At 40.8% G+C, this 19,060-nt stretch overlaps 1 protein-coding gene and 1 pseudogene across 1 annotated transcript in view; one reads left to right on the top strand and one right to left on the bottom strand.

The window, feature by feature from the left end:
• The window catches only part of NDFIP1 (Nedd4 family interacting protein 1), a 56,184-nt gene that overhangs the window by 12,396 nt on the left and 24,728 nt on the right, over window positions 1-19,060 (top strand). The gene's annotated exons all lie outside the window — the stretch shown is intronic.
• Window positions 13,611-14,544, bottom strand: LOC132027896 (tubulin beta-4B chain-like; annotated as a pseudogene).

The following is a 19,060-nucleotide window of genomic DNA, read 5'->3' on the forward strand; positions in this document are numbered from 1 at the left end:
ATGACCCGAGCCGAAGGCAGAGGCTTAACCCCCTGAGCCACCCAGGTACCCCCCAAATGTAGCATTTTAAACTGTACTTAAAATCAGTTCTACTCAGTCATAAATGTGAGGATAGGCAGCATTAATTCTCTTAGACCTTTTGGCCTGGTTTCATTTTAGGTAGCTAAGTGAGGTGATAAGAGTTATGTGATCTTGTGAGTTTCACAGCCATCTTGCCACCTTTCAGTGACAACTTTCAGATGACCAGCTGAGTAGAAAGGGAGAAGGTTTATGGGGGTCATGAAAGGTAATCATTGGCTTATTATATTAGCATCAGCTATTATTTGGAAGGTTAAAATATCTTTTCATGTATCAGGTTTGATATAATCCAAATGCCATTTTAAGTTTAATTTCCTATTTCAGTGAAATAGTAAAGTAAGAATCTGTGATTGTGTTTAAAAGGTCTCAACAATTACTGGGGCATGCCTTCTAACACTGATTTTGCATTTCTCTTAGCAGATTGCTTTATTATTTAATTGTCCCTGGTTAATGCTGTAGATACTTCTGAGAAAGGAACTTTTTTTTTTTTACTTTAAAAAATTAAGACTGACTTTCAGATACTGCAGTGTTATTATAATAGGTTATTTAATGAAGGAAAATTCCACCATGCAGTTAGTGAAAAGGTTATTCAGTTATTTGTATTCACTCAAAAGTCTAGAAGGCTATTTGAAAGATTGGATTGGTGGTTTTTATTTTCTTCTCTATATTTTTGCCTATTGAGTGATTCAAGAAAATGTTTTATGGTCTTGATGTAACATGAATTATATTAATTCAGAGAAAGAGATCGCAGATAAAAGATACATTTTTAAAAAACATTTTATTAACATAAAATGTATTATTAGCCCCAGGAGTACAGGTCTGTGAATTGTTAGTCTTACATACTTCATAGTACTCACCATAGCACATATCTTCTCCAGTGTCTATAATCCAACCACCCTCTCCCTATCCCCACCCCCAACCCTCAGTTTGTTTTGTGAGATTAAGAGTCTCTTATGGTTTCTCTCCCTCCCGATCCCATCTTGTTTTATTTTTTTCCTTCCCTACCTGCTAAACCCCCCACTCTGCCTCTCAAATTCCTCATATCAGGAGATCATATGATAATTTGTTTTTAAAGATTTTATTTATTTATTTGTCAGAGAGAGAGCATGCAGGCAGACTGGCAGGCAGAGGCAGAGAGAGAAGCAGGCTCCCTGTTGAGAAAGGAACCCAATGCGGGATTCGATCCCAGGACTCTGGGATCATGACCTGAGCTGAAGGCAGCCGTCTAACCGACTGAACCACCCAGGCATCCCGATCATACGGTAATTGAAAAGACATAATTTTAAGATGGAAGAGCTCACCTGGTTCCAGGTAGGAAGCTTTTGAGAAGATGAATAGCTTGGTCTTGAAGGATGAGCAAGATAGTGAGGGAGAGAAGAATTTGGGGGAAGGGTGAACTCTTATGACTTGTTTCCAACAGGAGACATGTGTCAGGGCCAGGGCCTAGAGCACATCACCCTCTCTGGTCTGGAGGCCTTGTCCCCCTATGTCCATCTCCCAGGAATGCTTTCTCCCTCCTAGCCCCCTTCTTAGTTTAGGTAGTCTGTCCTAAGGGGAGTTTCAGTAATCTCCCCCCTCCAATTGGGTCAGTTTCCCCTGAGCACAGTGAGATTCCTCTTTTACGACACATTTTATAATCAGGTATTTTTTTTTTTTAACGTGTAGTTCAGTTTTTATATCAAAATTATACATGCATATAGGTTAGAGTCAAATAAACCTTACAGGCTTATTACTAAAAACAGTAGTCTGTTTACTTGCCTGCTTCTTAGCTCTTTTAGCTGTTTCTTTTGCTTTTTTGTTGTTACCCTTGTAGCTAAAGAACATTTTATAGTGTGCTATGTCTTGATTTTTCAGTTTTTGTCGTTGGAAAAAAATTGACTTTACCACTATGGAGTGTACGGATTTGTCTTTTACCTCCCTACCTAGCTGCATATACTCTTAGTCTGTCTCTTCACTTTTCTGATATAATTGTATCCGTTATGTGGTTAGATCAATAGTCAGGATTTATAGTAATTGAAAGTAATAAATACTGTTCACAGCTGAGATATTTGGTGTCCTGTGGTTTCTTGTCCTTGCCTTAATTGTACTTTGTTTTCCATGAAGTTAATAATTATTTTGAGGGTAGGGAATTAGGTAAAATAGGTGATGGGGATTAAAGCGTGCACTGTGACAAGTATGAGGTCATATATGGAAGTGTTGAGTTACCATATTGTACACCTGAAACTAATATTACACTGTATGTTAACTGTACTGGAATTAAAATAAATTTTAAAGAGTAATTATTTTTTGTTTACTTAATTTCTGTGTACATATCATATATTGCTAGTAACACCAATTCATCCTCAGGCTCTTAAAACTAGTACTACCTCATAGTTTTTTTAAAAATATATTCAGATATATCAGGTATTTTATTGATATCATCGAGGGTGGGAAGGGGTCTTTCCTGGCCTTTTGACCCATTTTAGAAGATTGCTCCCAAGGTCTGCTGTTCAGCTATCATCCCGGGAGGTTCCTTTCCCAGGGTTTTTAATTGAAGCCCCTTTCTTTGATTCAGTTTTCTCCTTGGTTTATTGCCTCATATTCCTAGAACATAGCCTTCAGTATCCTTCTGAGGAAGAATGCATGGGAAGTTAAACCCCCTGCCTCTGTTTTTTGAGACTTTGTACATTGAAGACTTTTTTTTAAAATTTTTTATTTTTTTATTAACATATAATGTATTATTAGCCCCAGGGGTTCAGGTCTGTGAATCACCAGGTTTACACACTTCACAGCAGTTACCATAGTGAAGACTCTTATGTTACCTTCTCACTTAGACTTTTGGTCCAGAAACATTTTCCTTTAGAATTTTGAAGGCATTTACTCCGTTGCCTTCTGAGTTACACTGTTGTGCTCTTAGAACATGAAGCCAGTTTTGATGTCTGATTCTTCAGATGGGGTCTGCTTTTTGTAGCTCTCTGTCTCATACTCTTGGAAGTTTTTAGGAGCTTCTTTTTGTCCCTGCTACTATTCTACATTTCACTGTGTTGTATCTTGAGATTACTTTCATCCATTGTGCCAGGCATTCAGAGAGTCCTTTTGGTCTGGACACCCATATCTGTCAGTTCTAGTAAATTTAAAAAGGTTTTGTTTCCAGGTGCCTGGGCGGCACAGTGGGTTAAGTCTCTGCCTTTGGCTCAGGTCACGATCCTGGGGTCCTGGGATCAAACCCCGCATCAGGCATCTGCTTTCTCCCCTTCTCCTGCCTGCCTGCCTGCCTACTTGTGATCTCTGTCTGTCAAATAAATAAATAAAATCTTTAAAAAAAAAAGTTTTTATTTTCATACTATGGAAATAGTATGAAATGGATAATGAATGGATAAAGAAGGTGTGGTGTACACACACAGTGCAGTATTACTCAAACATCAAAAAGAGTGAAATCTTGCCATTTGCGAAGACATCAATGGAACTAGAGTGTATTATGCTAAGCGAAATAAGTCAATCAGAGAAAGACAGATACTGTATGATTTCACTCATATGTGGAGTTTAAGAAATTAAAGAGATGAACATATGTGGGGAGGAGAGAGAAATTTTAAGTGGTTCCTTTTTTTTTTTGAAACGATAAGAGACTTTTAATGATAATAAGAGAACAAACTGAGGGGTGACGGAGGTAAGTGAGGGGAGGGATGGACATTAGGAGGGCACTTATGAGAACTACTCCTGAAACCAACATTGCACTATATATTAACTAACTGGAGCTTAAATAAAATTTTGAAAAGAAAAAAATTAAAAGTTTTTGTTTGATTTTTCTCTGCTTTTTTTTTTTTCCTCTTTGGATCTATACCTACTTGTACTGATTCTTTTTCTTTTTTTTTTTATTTATTTAAAAAATTTTTTATTACTATCTTTTATTTTAAAATCTTTGTATCCTCACATTGCTCTTACAAACCCTTGTGTCGAGGGCTGACTTTCAATAGATCGCAGCGAGGGAGCTGCTCTGCTACGTACGAAACCCCGACCCAGAAGCAGGTCGTCTACGAATGGTTTAGCACCAGGTTCCCCACGAACGTGCGTTGCGTGACGGGCGAGGGGGCGGCCCCCTTTCCGGCCGCGCCCCGTTTCCCGGGACGAGGGGTACTGATTCTTTAAAATGTTTTTTAGCCTCATATTTTTCATCTCTTTTTTTTTCTACTTTCTATGAGATTTCTCAATTTTAAAATTTTTTAAAAAAACATTTATTTATTTACATAATCTCTGCCTAACGGGGGCTCAAATTTATGACCCCGAGATTAAGAGTTCTGTGCTCTTCCCACTGAGCCAGCCAGGCGCTCTGAGATTTCTCAGTATTAGATTCTAGCTCTTTGATAAAAGTTTAATCTGTTAGTTTTAATGTTCAAAAACTCTAATCTCCCCTTCTCTTTTTTTCTTTATAACACACCATCCTTGTTTCATGGTTCTGATGTTTTTCTCTCTTCTCTGAAATTATTGAAAACTTTTTCCTTTCTTCTAAGTTTTCATCCTCCTGCCTACTTGTTTCCTCCACATTGCATCTATTCTCTTTGTTTTGGTCTTCTGCGACTGTTAGAAGCTTTCATTAGGTGTGTGGTGGTCTTCACCTGCTTGGTTCAGAGTGCATAATCAGTAAAGCAGTTCAGAAGCTCAGTATACTTGATGGAGTTTCTTGTTGAACCTGACTAGGCTCTTGCTTTGAGTGAGAGTGTCTTTAGGTCTCTTCTCTTGGGTTGCTCCATTTCCCCCACAGAATAGGCCTGGCTGCTGGTAAGAAGGGAGCTGAATGGGAGGAAGAAGGCTGGGAGATCTCAAAATGGAGTACATAAACCTCTCTCTCTCTCTTTTTTAAAAAGATTTTATTTATTTATTGGACCGAGAGAGCCAGAGAGTACAAACCAGGGGGTAAATGGCAGAGGGAGAAGCAGCCCCTCCTCCACTGAGGGAGGGAGCCTGATGTGGGTTAAATGCGGGGCTGGATCATGATCTGAGCTGAAGGCAGATAATTAACCAACTGAGCCACCCAGGCAGGTCAGTCATGTACAATCTTTCAGTCTTTTTTTTTTAAGATTTTATTTATTTGACAGACAGAGATCACAAGTAGGCAGAGAGGCAGGCAGCAGGGGGTTAGGGGGGTGGTAAGAGCAGGCTGCCTGCTGAGCAGAGAGCGTGATGTGGGGCTCATTCCAGGACCCTGGGATCATGACCTGAGCCGAAGGCAGAGGCTTTAACCCACTGAGCCACCCAGGTGCCCCGATAAACCTCTCTCTTAATCACTTGTTTCTGATATGCTACCCTTTCTCCTAAACTCCGTGTCTCCAGCCCAAAACTCTGTTTTACACTCTCCAGATAAGAAATCTCTAGTCTTCTGATGGGGATCTTAGGAGCTGTGTATTTCTGGCTACATCAGCAACCTTTCTGCTTTTAAATCTCATTGTCATTCTTACTTAACCAGTACCTGCTGCTACCACTTGAGCCTTTTGAAGATATAGGGCAAAACAGGTTGCTTTTCTGCTTTCTGGTTCAGGCTTCAGTTTTCTTGGGTCAGCTGTGGTAGTTGACACCTGTCATCCTGCTCCAGGCTTTCAGGATTTTACTGCTGCTTCCTGTCCTGGTGCTTGGCTCTATAGTTTTTTTGCCTTAAAATTAAAAACCTGGGTGCTCGGTCAGTTAAGCATCTACTTCTGCTCAGGTCATGATCCCAGAGTCCCCGGATCTGGTCACATATGGGGGGGGTTGCGGGGGGGGGGGTCCCTGCTCAGTGGGGAGTCTGTTTCTCCCTCTATCCCCTCCCCTGCTCTGGGGCTTGGTCTCTCTCTCATTCACTTGCTCTCAAATAAATAAATAAAATCTGAAAAACAAAAAACCCCGTACTGACGTTTATGGTTTAAGATGGCTTTGGAAGGGATAAGAAGTAATTGTGTGTGTTTAATCTTTAAGTGAAGAATTAAAATTGCATTTAATTCTTTTGGTTGCCTTTTCTTTGGTAAACTACAGACTTAGGTTAAACACACCAGTCACCTTTACTGTTGAGTCCTTTATCCGATACCAGGCATGGCCTTACTTGTTCCATTGAGTGATGTTAAATTAATCTAGCAGTTAAACACTTGTATAATGGAACATTCTGTGATGGTGGGATGGAGGGAAAGATATGAGATGCTTAATGTATCTCTCTTTCTTAGCTCACATTGTTCTTGAGGGAGAAGGGGACTTCATGATCAAATCTAAGTTAAGGCAGATTCACTTGAATACCTTTTCCCGTCCATAATCTCTGCCGTAGTTTGCTCTACCCCGGGCCTAATAATAATATAGTAATAAGCAGGCATAGCTTTTGGAACTTCTCAGCCTGAGGGAGCTGTGGTTGCTCACGAGGCTAGCAGAGCCAAGCAGGCTGTAGTCTGTGCTCGTTCCTGGCTTCTAGGCACGTCTTTCACTTTTGGTATCTGGACATTGACTTTACTGGGTTTTTAGTATATGTGCTGCCGAAGCGAGCACGACTTTACTGGGTTTTTAATGTAGACTGTGCCATTTCTTGGATGTACTATTTGGTTGTTATTATTTATTTATTTTTAACTTTTTTTTTCCTTTAAGATTTTATTTCTCGGGGTGCCTGGGTGGCTCAGTGGGTAAAGCCGCTGCCTTCGGCTCAGGTCATGATCTCAGGGTCCTGGGATCCAGTCCCACATCGGGCTCTCTGCTCAGCAGGGAGCCTGCTTCCTCCTCTCTCTCTGCCTGCCTCTCTGCCTACTTGTGATCTCTCTCTGTCAAATAAATAAAATCTTTAAAAAAGAAAAAAAGAAGATTTTATTTCTCCATTTGAGAGAGAAAGAGAGCATGGCAGGGTGGGGGCATTACAGAGGGAGAGGGAGAAGCAGATTCTCCACTGAACAGGGAGTCCAACCCAGGGCTTGATTCCAGGACCCCAGGACAATGGGACCACGACCCAAGCCAAAGGGAGACACGCAACCAACTAAACCACCCAGGTACCCCCATTTGGTTGGTTTTAGAAGAAAAGAAAACATTCAAGGAATTACGGTGTGATTAAAATACTAATTTTCTGAGGCACCTGGGTGGCTCAGTGGATTAAAGCCTCTGCCTTTGGCTCAGGTCATGATCCCAGTGACCTGGAATGGAGTCCCACATCGGGCTCTCTGCTCAGCAGGGAGCCTGCTTCCTCCTCTCTGCCTGCCTCTCTGCCTACTTGTATCTCTGTCAAATAAATAAATAAAATCTTTAAAAAAGACACTAATTTTCCTTCATATGTACCAGCTTTATTGAACACCTATTTATACCTAGTGTACTATGCTAAGTGTTATTGGTTGAATACTAAATGTTAAATGTTTGTTGTTTCTCAGGAGATAAAGGTTGAAGATGTCTGTTTCTCATTTGTGCTTTTTTTTTTTTTTTCTAAGATTTTATTTATTTATTTGTCGGAGAGAGAGAGAGCACAGGCAGACAGAATAGCAGGCAGAGTGTCAGGCAGAGTCAGAGGGAGAAGCAGGCTCCCTGCCGAGCAAGGAGCCCAATGTGGAACTCCATCCCAGTACACTTAGGGATCTTGACCTGAGCTGAAGGCAGCTGCTTAACCAACTGAGCCACCCAGGCGTCCCTCCTTTGTGCTTCTTAAGCTTTTGTTGCCATTTATTTGAAAATTGGTAATGATAGAATCATAATGTTCTTTTAATTTTTGTTATGAAATACATGATATATACACAAGGAATACATGTAATACATAAGTTTATAAAGCCTGCTCATAAATCAAGTAACTATGAGTTTATAATCAGGTCACAGCAGTCTTCTGAAAGTTGGTTTTTATGGGGGGGGGGGGGGTTCTCACCCCTCCTTGCTTTCAGACCAGTCAGTAAGAAAGAGTAAGCTTTGTTTCTGTTGCTTTGTAAAGCCTAGTTTCTCATCCGTTTTCTTCATGTTGATGTATTCTTGGTGTTAAGTAGTCCTAGGGATGCCACCTGCTGCTAATGCTCACTCATGGACCCTCATCACTGTCCCACAGAGTCGGCACTCATCTGCATGGGGCTACATGTCTTGCCTGTACAGGGATTTGATGATTTGTAAAGTTAGGTGAATACTCGAGGTAAGTGTGAACTGGTAGGTTAAGACGGCATTAAGATAAGCCACCCTTGTTTCTTCAGGTAGATTTCTGTTAAAGCTACACCTCCGTGCCTGCTTGAGTCAGCACATGCTAATAAGGTAACCTGCTGGGCCACTCACTGTTGTGTGTTGAGGTGAAGACAGTGATGCAGCATGCAAACGTCCCTGTGTGTCACCAATACTCTTCCAGTCTCCTTTTCTCCTCTTCCTGAATTGTTAGTGAAGTGTAATTTATGTACAGAACCAACAAAAATCATAGATGCGCAGCTTAGTGAATATTCAAAAGTTGGACATGTACTTCTGACTAGTACCCAGGTCAAGAAACAAAATGACCAGCACTCAGAAAAGCCTCCTTCACCTGCCCTTCCAGTTATGCCTTCCCCAGGGTAACCACTGGGGAATATGAGGTTCATCTAGCTTTGATCTTTGTGTAAATATAATCATACAGTGAATGCTCTTGTTTCTGGCTTCTTCTGCTCAGCATTTTTTTGGTGAGATTCACCCATGCATTGTATATTGTTGTAGTTTATTTATTCACATTGCTGTGTAGTAATCTATCATATGGAGATACCACAAAATTAGTTATTCATTCTGCTGTTGTTGATGGGCATTTAGGTAGTTTCCAGTTTAATTAATAGTGTTGCTTTAAACATCCTGGTGTGTCTTTTGGTGAACATGTGTTTCTGTTGGATATGTAACTAGAATGGAATTGTGGGGCCATAGAGTATTTATAAATTCATCTTTAATAAATGCTGAGCAGTTTTCTAAAGTGATTGTACATGGGGCATCTGGGTGGCTCATTTGTTAAGCGTCTGCCTTCGGCCCAGGTCATGGTCCCAGGGTCCTAGGGTTGAGCCCTACATTGGGCTCCCTGCTTGGCAGGAGGTTTCCTTCTCCCTCTCCCACTCCCCCTGCTTGTGCTCCTTCTCTTGCTATATCCCTCTGTCAACTAAATGAATAAAATCTTTAAAAAAATAAAGTGGTTGCAGAAATTTACAATTCCAGTTTGAGAGTTGTTGTCATTATATACCTTCATCAGCATTTGGTATTTTCTGCTTTTAAAATATCATCTGTGGTTTTAGTTTGCATCTCTGTGCTGACTAATGAAATGGAACCCTTTTTAATAAGTTTATTGGCCATCTGGTAACTTGTGAAATGTCTATTCAGGTCTTCTGCCTATGTTTTAGTCTGGTGGTTTCCTTTTTCTTTTTTTCCCCTTCTTCCTTACTGTTTTTTTTTTTTTTTTTTTTTTAAAGAAGTTCTTTATATATGCTGGTTATGAGTCTTTAGTCTGAAAAATATATCTTTTCTCCACTCTGGGGAAAGTTCATTCTCTTAATGGTGTCGGAGTTCTTAATATGAGAAGCACATGTTGGTGGACATCTTCATGTCCTTAGACATAAAACAGCTAACCATAAAGAAAGAAACTATTTATTTGTCAGAGAGAGCAGAAGTACAGAGAGCTGCAGGCAGAGGGGAGAAGCAGGCTCCCCGCTGAGCAAGAAGTCCCATATGGGGGGGTAGCTAGGTGGCTCAGTGGGTTGAGGCCTCTGCCTTAGGCTCGGGTCGTTGATCCCAGCATCCTGGGATAAGCTCCGCATCGGGCTCTCTGCTCAGCAGGGAGCCTGCTTCCCCCTCTCTCTGCCTGCCTCTCTGCCTACTTATGATCTCTCTCGGTCAGATGAAAAAAAAAAAAAAAAAAAATCTTTAAAAAAAGAAGTCCAATGTGGGACTGGATCCCAGAATCCTGGTGACCTGAGCCAAAGGCAGCGCTTAACCGACTGAGCCACCCAGGCATCCCTGATAGTCTCCTTTTGAAGAACAGCAGTAAGATGGATATCTCCTACTTCTGTAGGAAATTGCTGATAAAAATATGCTGTCCCCTGTGATGACCCAAGCACGAAGATAATCATAGGGTAGAGAATATTGACATACACAAAACAAGTATAGCTTGGAACAAACCAGGTACTGTACCTAAGAAATGACTTCTGTTGTTATTTTAGTATAATGAGATAGAAGAATAGTGCTTCTGTCAACAGATTTAATGAAACAGTTATTTTGTCCTTGTTGACAGATCTTGATCTTAATAATTTTACATAAAGCAACATTTAATAAATATCAAATTAACTTTTTAATATCCAAAATCATTAGCCTAAATAGTATTATTATGGCTTCTGCTAACAACCAGTCTTCTAGTTGATGGAAAAAATGGAAATGTTCTTTCAAGAGCATTAAAGGAAAAATAATCAAAAATTGACATCATGCTGGCATGCGTTAGTGCCTGATAAAATTTTTTTGAATGAAATACTCAAATTTCTGACTATCTCTGAGAAAAGTTGTGGGCTATGGCAGAAGAAAAAGCAATGGAGAGAATGGAAAGCTTGAATCACAATATATTTACATTTGATTATACTCCTCTAGGTCACATATCTAATTAATAGTGTTTACATTTTATTTATTTATTTATTTATTTAAGTTTAGGGGCACCTGGGTGGCTCAGTCAGTTCGGCACCTGCCTTCGGCTCAGGTCATGATTCTAGGGTCCTGGGATCAAGTCCCACATCGGGCTCCTTGCTTGGCAGGGAGCCTGCTTCTCCTTCTGCCTGTTGTTCCCCCTGCTTGTACTCTCTCCCTCTCTCTCTGATAATAAATAAAATCTCTAAAAAAAAAAAAAAAAGTTTAAGTAATCTCTATACCCATTGTGTGGCTCAAACTCACAACCCTGACTGAGATCAAGAGTCTCATACTCTTACGAACTGAGCCAGCCAGGTGTCCCAGTTGTGTTTACAGTTTAAGTACTCCGTGTGGTTTAGCTGTTTTCAGAAAAGTTGTAGAAATCAAACTATTCTAAATATATTACTAGATAGACATGTAGGTTTTTGTTTTTTGGGGTTGTTTTTGTTTTTGAGAGAAAGAGGAAGAGTGTGAAAGCATGAGCAGTGAGAGAGAGAATCTCAAGCAGACTCCACACTGAGCGTGAAGCCCAATGTGGGGCTTGATCCCATGATGCTGAGGTCACCACCTGAGCTGGAACCAAGAGTTGGTCACTTAACCAACTGAGCCACCCAGGCACCCTGATAGGCATGTAGTTTTACTTTTTTTATTTTTATTTTTTTAAAGATTTTGTTTATTTACCTGACAAATAGAGATCACAAGTAGGCAGAGAGGCAGGCAGAGAGAGAGAGAAGGGTTGAAGCAGGCTCCCCGCCGAGCAGAGAGCCCGACGCAGGGCTCGATCCCAGCACCCTGGGACCATGACCTGAGCCGAAGGCAGTGGCCCAACCAACTGAGCCACCCAGGCACCCGGCATGTAGTTTTAATAATAACTTGGGATTGGACTGATTTAAAAGGGTTGAGTTCTTTTGTAATTTTAATATTACCTTATATAATTGTTCTACAAGTTAGGATTTGGGGAGACATATGTATGTGTGTTATACATATCCTTAATGTGTGTATCTTAATAGATACATTTTTATATATACACATGTATATGTATTAAGTATATGTGTATGTGTAAAATCTTAGTAGAGGCTAGAACTGTTCTTTATGCCAAGTCTGGAAATTGGACTTGTTCTTGAAGTCTAAAAGAATCGTAGCCCATGTTCTGTTGGGACAACTTCCTTTTTTCTAAATTCCCCAGAAAGCATTGCTTAATATAGCATTTTAAGTGGTGAATAATTAGGAGGTTGTTTTGCTTCCATGTTGGTATTTTATAGCATTAACGTATCTTAGATGAATACAACATACAGGGTTTTGTTTTGTTTTTTTAAAAAAAAACACCACAAGCAATATTTACCACTCTTGTATTTAAATTATGGACTAGATTTTATATATATAAATTATTTAAAAGTGAGTCTGTCTAGCTACTATTTTTATGTTTATTCTCTGAACAAAAGATAAATGGTTTCTACCATCCTGTTAAAAGGTGGCAGAACAAGCCAAGTCCATTTCAACTTGTCTTTGCTAGGACTTTAAATTACTTCTCCAAGTAGGCCCTAGAGCTCTGAAGTCTGAGTTTTCTTAAGGAATCACGAAGTGGAGAAGAGGTAGGACTCACTCAGAATGTTACTGAGGACATGGATTGGTTAGTAAATAGTTGCTGCTTCTCAAAAGGTACGTTCAGAGGCAGAAAGACCTATCTGAAAACGTTGCATGATTACCCCTCTTATTTCCCCAATCTTTATAAAATTATGAAACCTAGGGAGGGTGGGGGGGCTTATCATTAACTTTGAAGGCTCTCGGTTATAGATTTTGATGAAGTTAAGTACTAGAAAACACTAGGCATCATTTACTTGACGCTGTCTTGGTGAAGCTGTCAGTGGTGGAAATACTTGAACATAGTGCATGGATCCCTGGGAGTTGGCAGGTTGATGACAGTTTTCTGGTCCCACCCAAAAATCTCACAGTGCTGCTCTCATAGCCATGGTTGGGTCATTTAGTTAATCTGTGGTGGAGTGATTTCTCTGAGCACCTTGGCTTAGGAAAATTGAAGTTGGAGATGAGTGGCTACTATCTTGCCTTCCTCTTCTCTCTCTGGATGGTATTCCTTGTTACTTGGATCTCAGGTGAAGAAGTAAGAAAACACATCAGGTTGGTAATCATAGTTTATAGCATTTACTCTCATTTCTAAGGATTAAAATAAATACTGCAAGTATTTTTCTCCTTCCAAACCAAATTTTATTCATCAATTGTGTTTATGTGTTTAACTGTGGTAACCACAAAAATCTTGAAAAAGCTTTATAAACTGATGGCCTTTTCTAAGGGGATTTGCTGTGGTATTAGAGTTTTCTTTTCATCTGTTACTGCATTGACTTTTTAAGGCATTATTCTGATTTCTTTTGTTTTGGTGAATTTTGACTTTTAATCGTGTTTTCATTTTAGTATTAAGAGGATTTGCATTTAATTTTTTCTTCTGACAGGAGACATATTGTTGGGGAAAGCCTAATTCTGGTGGTTTATTTTAAAAATTATCTTTAGGGAAGCTTTTGAAGTAGAAAAATTTAAATTAATATGCTATGCTCAGCTTTTAAAATAGGTCGTTAGCCAAACTGTTTTGATTTCTGGATCCTAATATTCTTCTCATCAGTAGGGGAGAATATGAAGGATTTTTCTTTTTTTTTTTTTTTACTGGAATTAGTTTGCAATTCAGTGTATTATTTTTCCTTATTTTTGTCCATTTGCAAGTAGTGTTCCAAGTTAAGCCCTAAGGATACTGGTGGGATGAAGACCATTCTCTCACATTAAGGGGCATAGACATTGATTTAGCAAGAGAATGATGATTTGGAGCAGTAAATTTTCGGGGTTCCCACCCCCCATAAAAATGCTTTAAAGGTAACGTCTTGCACAGTGTGCAACGTCACAATAGGAACATGAGCAAGTGTGCACAGAGACATGGCTAAAGAGCTCACACAGCTTCTGTGCTTTACTGGCTAGCAGCTCTAGGCCACCTCTTTCTCTGCCTCCTGCTCAGACTCACCCTCCTCCTTGGCTGTGGTGTCCTGGTCCTGCTGGTAGTCAGACACCAGGTCATTTTTGTTGCTCTCAGCCTTGGTAAATTCCATCTCATCCATGCCTTGCCCGTGTACCAGTGCAGAGAGGGCTTGCACCAGAGCTTGGCTGTGAACTGCTCTGAGATATGCTTGAACAGCGCCTGAGTGGCCGTGCTATTGCTGATGAAGGTGGCAGACATTCTCGTGGGGTGGGATGTCCCAGCTGATTCTTCTGTGGTTGGGGATCCACTCCACCAAGTTGCTGCTCTTCTTGTTTGGGATGTTAAAAATTATCTGTTCATCCACCTTCATGGAGCCCTCGGACCCTGGGGCCACAGTCAGGGAGTGGCTGTGGCAGGGGTCACAGGCTGCCATCTTGTTCTTGGCATCAGATATCTGCTGGGTGAGGTCTGGCACCGTCAGGGCCTAGTACTGTGGCTGCCTCCACTGGTCATGGGGGTGAAGCTGGGCATGAAGAAGTGCAGGTGAGGAAAGAGAACCATGTTGACAGCTAGCGTGAACAGGTCAGCATTGAGCTGGCCAGGAAAGCCCAGGCAGGTGGTGACTCCATTCATGATGGCTGACACCAGGCAGTTGAGGTCCCGATTGGTGGGTGTGGTTGATTTTAGGGTTCTGAAGCAGATGTTATAGGGGTCTCATTATCAATGCAGTAGGTTTCATCTGTGTTTTTTTTTACCAGCTGTTGGACTGGGAGGGTGACCTTGTAGGATTCTACCACTGAATGTGTTCATGATCCTGTCTCAGTGCTCCTCCGAGATCTTGCGGATGGGGAGGGTACCCATCCCAGACCCAGGCCCTCAACCCAGGGATGGGTTCGCTGGAAGCCTTGTACTCAGTCACAGCTTTCAGCTTCCTTCTTCATTATATCCAGCACCCAGGCAACCAGCCCTGTACCTTCTGTGTAGTGTGCCTTGGCCCAGGTGTTCCCAGCATCACTTTGACGTAAGACAAAGTTGTCTGGACTGAAGATTTGCCCAGAGGGTCCCAGTGCACAGTCTGTGGTGCCCAGCTCCAGGCCCACGAGCACAGCGTGTGAAGTGTACTTGCCACCATTGGCCTGGTGGTAGTACAGATTTATCCACTCCAGCTGCAGGTCGATGTTATGGTGGTAAGTGCCTGTAATGTCACTGCCCTGCTAGTCTGATGACCTCCCAGAACTTGGTGATGATCTGGTTGTTGCATTGGCGGGCCTGGTGGTGGTGGCGTCCTGCCACTGCCAAGGGTGGAAGGATACACTGACACAAGAGCCCAGGAGTGGATATGCAGAGTGCTCTTCCATTTGTTTGTTTGAGTTTTTTGGTGTGTTGTTTGTTTTTTGAAGTAGGCTCCACGCCCAGCATGGAGCCCAACACAGGGCCTGAACTGGAGATCCTGAGATCAAGACCGGAGATGAGATCAAGAGTCCCACACCTGGGGCGCCTGGGTGGCTCAGTGGGTTAAAGCCTCTGCCTTTGGCTTGGGTCATGATCCCAGGGTCTTGGGATCGAGCCCCACGTCGGGCTCTCTGCTCGGCGGAGAGCCTGCTTTCCACCCACCCTCCGCCCCGCCTCTGCCTGCCTCTCTGCCTACTTGTGATCTCTATCTGTCAAATAAATTTAAAAAAAAAAAGGAATCCCACACCTGACTAAGCACTACCCAGGTGCCTCTCTTCAGTTTCATTTTAACTAAAATTCACATAATCTAGGTTTATGTTTTCAAAATTAGAAAATGCTTTTTTTGAGATATAATTCACATACCATGAAATTCACCCTTTTAAAAAAGTGCTAATTTAGTAATTAGCAATTTAGTAATTTTTACTGTAGTAATTTTTACTGTATTCATGAGGTTTGGAACCATTACTACTATATTAACGGCGGAACATTTTTATTACCCCAAAAGAAACCCGGATCCTTTAGCAGTCAGTTACTCTCTCCTCCTCCCTTCCCCAGCACCTGGCGACTACCTGTCTTTCTGTATCTCTTGGATTTGCTGTTTCTGGTTATTTTATATAAATGGAATCATAAAATATATGGTCTTTTGTGACTGGGTTCTTTCACTTAGCATATTGCTTTCAAGCTTCATCTACAATGGAGTATGTATTGGTACTTCATCCCCCCCCCCCTTTTTTTTATAGAATGGATTATTCTTAGCCATCCTTTTGTATGGTTATACCATATTTTGTTTATCCATTCATCAGTTGATGAACATTTTGACTATTATAAGTAATGTTGCCATGAACATTTGCATGCAAGTTTTTCCATGAAACTATGTTTTCACTTCTCTCGAATATATACTTAGGAGTGGAATTGCTGGATCTTTTTATAACTCTCTGTTTAACTTGTTTTTGAGAAACTGCCAAACTTTTCCGCAGTCGCAATCTTATATTCCTGCTGGCAGTGTGTGAGAGTTCCAATTTCTCTGCATACTCAAAAACATACTCCTTTTTAATTTTCTTATGGCCATATTAGAGGGTTTGAAGTGATATCTCTTGGTTTGATTTTGCCTTTCTGCTGTGACTGCTGATGTTGAACATCTTGTGTATGCTGCCCATTTGTATATCTTCTTTAGAGAAATGTCTATTAAAATTCTTCACCCATTTTTATTTTTAAGATTTTTAAAATTTATTTGAGGAGCAAGCAAGAGAGAGAGCACAGAGTGAGAGGGAAAAACAGACTCCCCACTGAGCAGGGAGCCTGCCACAGCCTCGATCCCAGGACCCTGAGATCATGACCTGAGTGGAAGGCAGACCCTTAACTGACTGAGCCACCCAGGTGCCCCTCTTGCCCATTTTTAAAAAAAATTTTTTTTTAAAAAGATTATTTATTTATTTGTCAGGGAGAGAGAACAAGAAAGAGAGAGAGCAAGCACACGCACAAGCAGGCAGAGTGGCAGGCCGAGGCAGAGAGAGAAAAGGAGCCTGATGTAGGACTCAATCCCAGGACCCTGGGATCATGACCTGAGCCGAAGGCAGCGGCTTAACTGACTGAGCCACCCAGGCATCCCTGCCCTTTTAAAATTAGATTTTTTTTTTTAATTGGTGAGTTTCTCTCTGTCAGAATTATTTACCTTATTTTAAATGTCATCCTCTAATTAAAAGCAATATAATAGAGAATTGTCCTTGAATGTAAAGAATTTGGTGATGTTAGAATAACACAATTTATATTCAGTATACAATTAAAAACCTTCAGGTTATATACAATAGAAAATATACAGTTCTCAGGGCATCTAGGTGGTTGAGTTGTTTAAGTGTCTGCCTTTGGCTCAGGTCTTGATCCTAGGGTCTTGGAATTGAGCCCTGCGTCAGGCTCTGTGCTCAGTGGGGAGCCTGCTTCTCCCTCTTCCTCTCCCTCTCCCTCTGCCTGCTGTTCCCTCTGCTTGTGCCCCCTCTCTCTCTCTCTGTCAAATAAATAAAGTCTTAAAAAAAAAAAAAAGCCCCATAAAATAAAGGTTACTATTTAAAAAAAAAAGAAAAGAAAATACACAGTCCTCACAGACTGGTTATTTCTGAATGAGAGTAAAATGCACACTTGGTTGTTAACCTAAGGAAATGTGTGTGTTTACTTTCTGGTAATTATACTGTCTCATTTGGTGGGATTTAAAGAGTATACAGAAGTAGTGGGTTGGTAATGAGAGGTTTAAAAATTGCATTATAAGGTAAAAGATTTAGGATTTAACTCTAAAATTATAAGTGGTAAATAACATTTAAAGCAAGAGTTCAGGCATCTACCCAGGATTTTTTTGAGACTTACTGTTAATAACTAAAGAAGGGATTTAAAATTTACATGATCTCCAGCTGTTTAAATGGGACCCAACCAAGAAAAAAAATGAATGGTGTGAATACTTGTAACTTTATGGATTTATTGGATAGTTCAGCATTATTTTCCACATGCTTGTTGTGTTTGTGTGAATTATGAGGTATGTTTTGGTACCTCTTGTCATGTATAACGCTTTATGGATTTTTTGTTTGTTCTCCCACTCTTAGTAAATAGAATCCAAGAATGACTTTTAAGAGCCTTAGGTCCTGCCATCCAACAGTTGTAAATGTTAGCCCTTAATTTAGGCCTAATCCTAGTCCTGGCTCTGTTCTTGATTAAAAACAGCTCATTTCCAAATGGAAGACCATCTTTAGAACTACTTAGGACAGAGGAGTGATGAGGCCTTCTTGTTGGGGTGGGAACTCAAAGTTAAGAATTTAAACCTGCAGGGTATAAGTGTCCTTAAACTTACTAAAATCTAGTTTGCTTTTATTAGAACTAGAACTATGTATGATTTCTGTATGGGAGATTCATTAAACTGTTGTTTAGGTAAAACGTCATGTATTTGATTCTAATAGCAACAGTGTTGATAGGACACAGAGGAATGTAGTAAGGAGTAACATCCTTTATTTTAGATGTGCTGTCTTTCACTGGCTAAATCTAGAGGACAAGACTTATTAACATCTGTTTGTAGGTAAATAATAATAATAAAAAAAAATTGGAGGTGATCAAGGCCAAGAGGTACCATAGCAGATTGTGATATGCAAAGTTGAAAAGTGGGAGGGTTTTAGGGTTCTTCTAGAGAGCCGTGACGGGGTCTACTTCGAGTGTAGAATGGAACATCAGTAATCAGGAAAGTAGGGGTGAAAGCACGGTGGGGGTGTGGTGAAGAGAAAGGTCAGACAGATTTTCAGATGATTGGGTTATTCCTATTTCAGGGATGGAGACCTGGGTAATTTTAGGTGATTTTATACTAAACTCAGTACTTTATATGGCATGCATAGGTAATTGTGTAATTAATTACTATTTTGAAAAAAAATCCCATTTAAATCTTACTTAGAGATAAGTGAAGTTGATCAGAATGGTTAAGAGAAGTTAAATGGCAGAAAAGAAATCAGTCCCCAGTGGGTATTTATTATGTCGTAGATAAAATCAAAGGATTCTCCCCACCTACCACAGCTAAGACCACAGCAGGGAGAGAGCAGCAGTTCTCACCTCTTTCCATCCCTGCCTCTCACACTGTCCCCTACAACCAGGATTCTGTAACAGGTTGGACTCATGCTCCCACCGACCTTCTTGACAGGAGAGGCTGGGCATCTTTCCAACACCAGCCCCAAAGTGACAATGGTCCTATTTCTCTGAGAGAGTCTCAGGAGAGAGCCTGAGCCTCAGAGATGTGGCAGGAGGACTGCACAGGAAAGATTCCCAGGGACAGAAAAGGGAACATTGAAATTACATTTTGAATTCAAGTAACCAACTTTATAACCTTAGAGATAGATATGTCCCACTGTAGTTCTGGTGTGCATTTCTGCCAGCCCCCTGCCCCCAGCCTTGTTAATGAGTACCTGATTTGTTTGGTGGGCAAAGCCAAATTAATGGCCATAGATGGCCCCCAAGTGTAAAAAGATGTATGCTTAGGGGTGG

Source organism: Mustela nigripes, chromosome 12 (assembly GCF_022355385.1).
Source record: "Mustela nigripes isolate SB6536 chromosome 12, MUSNIG.SB6536, whole genome shotgun sequence".
In the NCBI taxonomy this organism is placed as follows: domain Eukaryota; kingdom Metazoa; phylum Chordata; class Mammalia; order Carnivora; family Mustelidae; genus Mustela; species Mustela nigripes.